Source organism: Dipodomys merriami, unplaced genomic scaffold (genome assembly GCF_024711535.1).
Source record: "Dipodomys merriami isolate MVZ:Mamm:240054 unplaced genomic scaffold, mDipMer1.0.p SCAF_183, whole genome shotgun sequence".
Lineage (NCBI taxonomy): Eukaryota > Metazoa > Chordata > Mammalia > Rodentia > Heteromyidae > Dipodomys > Dipodomys merriami.
Window position 1 is genome coordinate 1,593,276 of NW_027203193.1, and position 7,894 is coordinate 1,601,169.

General features: G+C 34.7%; 1 non-coding gene across 1 annotated transcript; it reads right to left on the reverse strand.

The window, feature by feature from the left end:
- Positions 1–3,158: 3,158 nt before the first annotated feature.
- On the reverse strand, positions 3,159–3,265 carry LOC138830096 (U6 spliceosomal RNA). Its single transcript, XR_011372868.1, has one exon. It is a non-coding gene; the product is annotated as a U6 spliceosomal RNA (small nuclear RNA).
- Between the last annotated feature and the right edge of the window lie 4,629 nt (positions 3,266–7,894).

A 7,894-nucleotide genomic window follows, 5' to 3' on the forward strand; every position in this document is an offset into this window, starting at 1 on the left:
TTTTAAAGGGAAGGTTTTTACCGTGTGCAGTACCTAAGACTGGCCTTAGACTCAAATCCTTTTACTCCAAACCCCTAAACGCTTGGAATTACAAGCCTTTACCACCACATCTGGTTCCTTTGTTTTTTTGATAAGACTTATAATAGTTATGAAGTAGTATCATAGTAATTTTGAATTACATTTCTCTAATGACTTCTGTTCACAAAGCATTAAGCCAGCATAGAAGTTTTTTTTTATTTAATTTTATTTTATTTGTGAACATACTGTACAGAGGAGTTACAATTACATGGGCAGGATAATGCGTACATTTCTTACCAAGCATTGCAGCCTCCTCCTTTGTTTACCCTTCACATCCCTTCCCAGCCTCCCCCCTCCCTCCCAATCCCAATCCTTCTCCTTCCCCCCTCTCCCCCCCCCCCCGCACCGACGTTGTAAAGCTCGTTTTGGACATGACAACTTGTACTTCTCATTGTTGCAACAGGTCCAACCTGTTTTATTAAACGCAACTTTGTAAATCGACTGGCGATATTCAGGGCTTTTTGGAAAACATGTCTATTCAGAACTTTTGTCCATTAGTTATCAAGTTTCTTGTTAATCTCATCTTTAATCTATCTATACAAAATCAATAATTATTTCAAGGTAGTAGAAAGAAAAAATAAATTGCTAACATTTTTCAATTTCAATAACGTTATACTGCTTAAATTATTTTCTGTTTATGCTTGAGAATCAATTTAGTTAGACCTTTTACAAGGCTATATGTGTTTTATTTATTTTATGTTGATGGTTCTTTCTAAACCTGTGTGAATAATTTCCCTTGGTTTCTTTCTGTGTCATGTGGTTCAGATTTCAAAATGAAGAATAAATGGAAAGAAGCAAACAAAAAATACAGTTCCTCTCATCTTATGATGCCTCTACAAAAATGAGGAAAGAGTTCATCTTTCTAAGGACATATGTTAGAATATCAAAAAGACAATTCATTCTTCTAGGTCTTCCTTATCTTTGTGATGTAACTTAAATGATGTAAAACACAATATACTGTTCAGATATTTTTATGTTTTATCAGGTTTGCACATCTTCATATGGTCTTCAGCTCAGTCTACAACATTCCTTGATGATTCTCTCCGTGATAGTATTACACTACGAAAACATGAGATAACCAGTTTGATTTACAGCATGAGAAGTTATCCACCTGGCTTCCTTGGAAGCAGAGCATGGTCAATAGATAACATTACTTCTGGTTGCTCACTGCATGTAATGGTTTCTCTAATACTTATTGTATTCTATTTAGGATTTTAAAAACCCTTGGCTCAACTCAAAGCTCATTCATAGAAGTTTATTTTAAATATTTCATGAATTTTATGTCTCTTAATTCTAAAGATAACATTTGTTATAAAACTAACGTTATTATCATTTTAGTGTTGGGAAAAATTGTAATTAAAGACAGTAAGTGCATGGCCCAAAGACACACGGTGAGGAAGGAAATGAGTCAAAATTTCCAAAGGTCTTTCAGCAATACAAAAAAGGTAGGTAAAATCTTTATATTTTCTTACTCTCTCAATTCAATAGTCATATTGTCCAAGAAATAATAACATACCAAATATTGCCCATGGTGATTGTTTTCTGTCACATTTTGTATTCAACACAGACTGTGTTGGTGACATTGGGTTACCATGCACAGAGCTGAGCCGATAAATTGAGGTCCAAATAGAGGTAAATTTCTTCTGTCCCACAGTTCCATTATCCTTTTTAAAAAGTACTGAAACTTTTAAATATCATCCCTTACTGTCTTTTAAGAATCCAAAAACCAAATACATTCACACATAACCACTCCTAAAGGCTTTCAAAGTAGGAGATTATTCTGAAAGCCTTGTATTAGTTGGTCACACCTGTAATCCTATCTACTCGGGATATTTACTCAGGAGCCTGAGATCTGTGGATAACAGTTAAAAGCCATTCAGGGCAAAAAAATCATGAAATTATTTTTCAAATTTTTTAATGAACTAGCAAAGAGCCAGCAATGGAGTTGTAGCTCATATTGTAGCTCAACAATCTAGAGATGAAAGGCCTAGCAAGACCTTGAAACCCTGATTTCAAACTCTGAGCATGACAACACACATGCATATGTGTGTGGGTGCACAAATGAGGTCACACGCACATACACATTTATTCATATTTGCTCCATTCTTTTACTCTCTCAATTCAATATTCATATTGAATATTGGGGTTATATTTACATGAGCAAGGTAATTAGTACATTTCCTAATAAGCATTGTTATGTCCTCCTTTATATATCCCCTACCATCCCTTCCCTCCCACATCCAGAATTATGCTCCCCTCCCCCTTTCTCCCCACCTAAATTTTAAAGTTCATTTTTCAACATAGTCTCTTGTGCATCTCATTGTTACAATGGGTCAAACAGTATCCTTATTTGAGCATTTTTCCCCTTCCCATCCCCAAATTAGAGAAGCGTACATACAAGATGTAGGGGAACCAACTTCAAATACAATGAAAACAGGGGTTATAGCGTGGAGGAGGAACATATAAAGAAACCGAAAAATGACATAGCACATTATAAGTACGTTAGAAACAATAGCAAGAAACAAACAAACAAACAAAACTCGTGTCCTTATCTTGGTGTTCATTTCCCTTAACATCATCATATCTGGTCGTATGCACATAGCTTTTGACCTATTCTGCTTATCCTAGACATATATTCGTTATTGAAAATAAGGGAAACCATGGGACCTATGTTTCTTTGGGCTTGGCTTACTTCACTTAATATAATTTTTTCCAAGCCTTTCCATTTCCTAAGAAATGGGGCGATGTCATTCTTTCTGATGGAGGCATAGAATTCCATTGTGTATATTTACCACATTTTCTTGATCCATTCATCTACTGAGGGGCATCTGGGTTGGTTCCATATCTTAGCTATGGTATATAATGCGGCAATAAATATAGTTGTGCTGGTAGTATTAGTATGTTCTTGTTTGTGATCATTTGGGTAAATCCCCATAAATAAGATTGCTGGGTCCTATGGGATCTTTATGTGGAGTCTTTTGAGGAACCTCCAGACTGCTTTCCAAAGTGGTTGAACAGTTTACACCAACAATGCCGTACGATTCCAGGGTGGGCATATGCCCTCCAGCATCTGTTGTTGTAAACATATGGAATGATCCAGGAATTTACAGGTTATCCCTGTGCAGGGGCCATGATAATCTTCTCAGTATCATTCTAATGTTAGTGTTTGTGATGCTGAATTGAGTACAGACCATTTTTATATAAAAAGTGTTATTAATTTTATTAAACTAGAAAATTCAACAAAAAATAAGTTCAAAACAATTGTCATGAAATTTTAGAACCAAATATTTCTTACATAAACACACATTTAAGTATAAAGTCTAGATTGATATGTCAAAAACAAAATAATTCAAGATATTTGTTGTTCAAGAGATTTGTAGGAGGAGGAATTCAATTATTCTATTCAAGGCACCTGTCATAATGAACACTGCAGCAAGTGTTACGGTTTGTTAAAAGTTTTAATGTTTTACCTATGTTTAATTTTGGGAATTTGCTTATATATGCCAAAATTAGGACTGTTTGGCAAGTATAAACTTTTCTATAAAGTATTTAAGATTTATGGTAGCAGACATATACTACTAAGTATGTACATTTCAGAGTTTATAGAAACTTTATTAATGACAAGTTGCAAAGTCTCTGTGTAAAGAAGCAGAGTGAAGAGTTAAGACTTTAACTACACAGTTTCTTTTATAACTTTAGGGATTCCTAACTTTATTTGTTATCGAGAAACAAATGATGATGTAAGCCATAAACAAATGATGAGATGAGCCATAAATGGTAATCTTAGTGGCTAAATTTAAAGACTACTCATATTCTATAAAACTCTTTTTGAACATCATAAACTGCCAGAGCCTGCAGGCAACGAAAGGGAATCCAGAATTAGGGGGCCAGGACGGAAACATAAAGACATAAGGCAAAGGATGGGGTCGGGAGGTCTGCAGCTCAAGACTAGAGTACCGTTTATTTTTAACTCTCCTTATTATATACTATTAGAATTCAAGAGGTAACCTAAGATCACCATAGTGCAGAAAAGGAAGGAAAATTTTAATAAAAACAAGGTGCAGATTGAAACAAGACAAGGTCAACTGATAGAAAGTAAAACTAACTCTACAGACATAGCAAAGCAAACCTGGGCACCCGGTGCTTTTCATGAAAGCCAGTTCCTTGTACGTGCCTTCAAGTGAGCACAAGGGTCAAGATGACCTTGGAGCTTTACTCTCGGCTCCCAACAATAAACTTAGCCAGAGTTAAATTTACAGGAATATGAGAAAATAGTAAAATCTAATATGCCGTACACTTCAAAGACTGAAATTGGTTTGTTTTTTATTTTTTTAATCATTAATATTTAATTATTGCTTTCCTTATTTGTAGAAATTTTTTACTTGTTGTAATATAATACAACATTTGTAAGTCATCATTAGGAGGTCATCATGGAGAAGATTACTGGGATGTCCATACCATTTTTTATATGTGCATGTGAATTTACAAAGAGGAAAATTAAGAATAAAATATTTATTTAAAAATGAACAAATAGAGTCTGAATCAGGAGTGTTGGTAAATGTAAACACCTAAAATCTTAGCCCTAGGCTGACACAGCATTATTGCAGAATTGAGGCCACAAAAGTGAGATATTGTGTTTTGTTTTGTTTGGTTTTGTTGATTTTGTTGGTCATGGGGCCTGGGTTCTGTCCCTCAGCTCAGGGCTAGCGTTACCACTTGAGGCACAGCACCTCTTCCATCTTTTTCTGCTTACATTGTGCTGAGGAATCAAATCCAGGGCCTCATGCATGCAAGCCAAGCCCTCTAACACTGAGCCACCTTCTCCACACCTGAGAAACTGTGTTTAAAAAAAATAATTTAAACAATATTTGATTTCTGCTTTGGGTCATATAATGAAATATATGAATATCTTTTTATGTATTTGTGAATTGTCGTACTTCTAAATTTATACTAACTTCAGCCTCTTTATCCTTTACCAAGTCATGAAATATCTCTAAGAATTTGTTTCTGTGAAGATTGTTTTTCCATTTATAATTTCTTCTGCGTCATTTTTATTTTTATCAAAATAACATTATATTTCATGTTGATGGGTTATCATACATCAAATATAAATATTCTCATACTGCTCTTGTTTATCTGTTATGCACTTTAAATATTATGATATTTCTCTCTCTCTTTCACTCTCTCATTTCCTCTTTCTCTTTCATGCTCCATGTCTGCTACTTAGAATTTCTGCTGGTCTACTATTATCCTTAAGGATCCACTGGTTTTGTGGCAGCATGATAGTGACCATCAGTTACTTTTGCATTCTTTAAAAGTTATAAAAGTGAAGTGATATTATTCTTTGCGGTTCTAAATGGCAAAACACCAGATCTCACTTTTATTACTATTTATATAAATTTTATCTCATAGGAATCATTGGGATAAATAAGATACTTTTAACCTATAACCTAAAAGTACTTTTTCTTTTACAAACAATCTTCTTCTTTTATTATCAGTTAGTAAATTCCTGTAATGAAAACAAAGCTATCCTATGGAAAGTAGACAGACATTGTTCACAGGGATGAAAAACAAAGGAATGGGGGAAGTGAGTACAACGGATGCACATCATACAGCACAGATCCTCAGAGCAATTTATCTTGTACACTTTGTGAAAATGACAATGTGCTGGTAACTATAGAGTAAAACACTGAACAACTGATATATATGCACATATATTTATATGTGTATATTTATTTACATATGCATATATGTGTGTATATGTTCTTATATGTGTACACATGTATGTTACTATTCACAAACATACATATACACATGTATACATGCACACATGGAGAAAGACACATAGTTACAGCCAACACAAGTTTCACAAGTTGTTGAATATGCCTTACACGGAATGCTTGGAACAATATATGCTGAAGATGTATTTGTCCCTAAGATTTCTTTACCACTCCTCTTATCTCTTAAATCGGGTGGTTTTAGAGAGATTTGACTGGTAAAATGCAGTACAAGTGATAGCAAGTCACTCAGAAATCTCAGTAAGTATAAGTCATATGGTGTCTCCCTGCTCCTCATGGAATGCGTGCTCTGGTAGACACTCTCAGCAACCAAAGCAGCAGGAGAATATCCTGGTAAAGAATAAAGTTATAGGGCTTTAAATGGCATGCTTCCTTGAGATCGTTTCCAACAGGCAGCATCAATTCCTAAGCAAAAGAGTGAGTCCTCAGAAGACTGGATTCTATATATATATTTAACCAACCCACGTGAAAAGTCCTATGTGAGAAATGCTGACTGAGGTCTTGCTGATTTCCTGGTCAAGAAAATAAGAAAAAAAGAAAGTATTTTTAATGTATTAAAGTTTGAGAATAATTTGTAACCTGTCAATATATATGTAGAAAAAAATTATAAGAACTGACAAAGAATGATGTTTCATTTATGTGCTCTTAGATTGGTGAGTGATTTTAGGTGTGTCTACACAAGTAGAATCAGCATAAATCAAGCTAACATTACTTCAATTAAGATATAAGGAAAGAATACAGGTTGACCCATTGTAACAATGAGATGTACAAGACACTCTGTCAGCGGGGGGGGGGGGGGAGTGAATGGGGGAGTTGGGGAGGTGTGAAAGAAAGAGATGGTAAGGGAAAAACAAAGGAGGGGGTAACAGTGCTCAAGAAAAATGTGCTTGTATCATAGCTATGGTAAATAATGCTGCAATAAATATAGTTGTGCTGGTAGCTGTAATGTGATCTTGTTTGCAATAACAAGTATATGTCTGAGTCAAACAGAAAAGGTCAGACAAGTTGATGTTAGGGAAATGAACCCAAGATAATTATTTAAATGTTTTTTTCTTTCACGGGATTGTTTCTAACATATTTATAAGATGATTTCTTTCTTGCTTTGTATGTCCTTCCCCCATGGTATAAACCCTGCTTTCATTGTACTTGATGTTGGTATAATTTGTGGAGGGGAATGGAAAAAAAAAAACAAATCGTTTAAATAAGGATACAGTTGGACCCATTGCAACAATGAGATAAAGTCTTTATGTCAAAAAACGAACTTTACAACTTTGGTCGGGGGGGGAGGATCAGGTGGGGGGGAGGGTATGGGAAGGGATAGGAAAGGGAAACAAAGGAGGGGGCAACAATGTTTGATAAAAAATGTACTCATTGTCTTGCTCATGTCATTGTAACTCTTCTGTACAGTATTTTCACAATAAAAAGAAAGAAATGTACCCATTACTTTACTTATGTAACTGTCACCCCTCAGTACATTATATTTTATGTATATACACGCACACACACATAGATAGATAGATAGATAGATAGATAGATAGATAGATAGATAGATAACAGATAGATAGATAGATAGATAGATTGATGACAGATTGATAGATAGATAGATAGATAGATAGATAGATAGATAGATAGATAGATAGATGACAGATAGATAGATAGATAGATAGATAGATAGATAGATAAATAGATAGATAGATAGAAGGACAACTTCTGGACTTATAAGAAGTTGTAGGGGGCGGGGGGAGGCTGGGAAGAGATGTGAAGGGTAAACAAAGGAGGAGGCTGCAATGGTTGATAACAAATGTACTCATTATCTTGCCCATGTAATTGTAACCCCTCTGTACAGTATGTTCACAAAAAATAAAAATTAAAATAAAAAAAGAAGTTGTATTTGTCACTCAATATCAGTAAAGTATTGGTTTTAGGACCGGAGGTATATTAAAACTTTGGATACTCAAATTCTCTACATGAACACAGTAAATTATTTACATTAGAATCTGCCCACAAGCTAGTGCAGT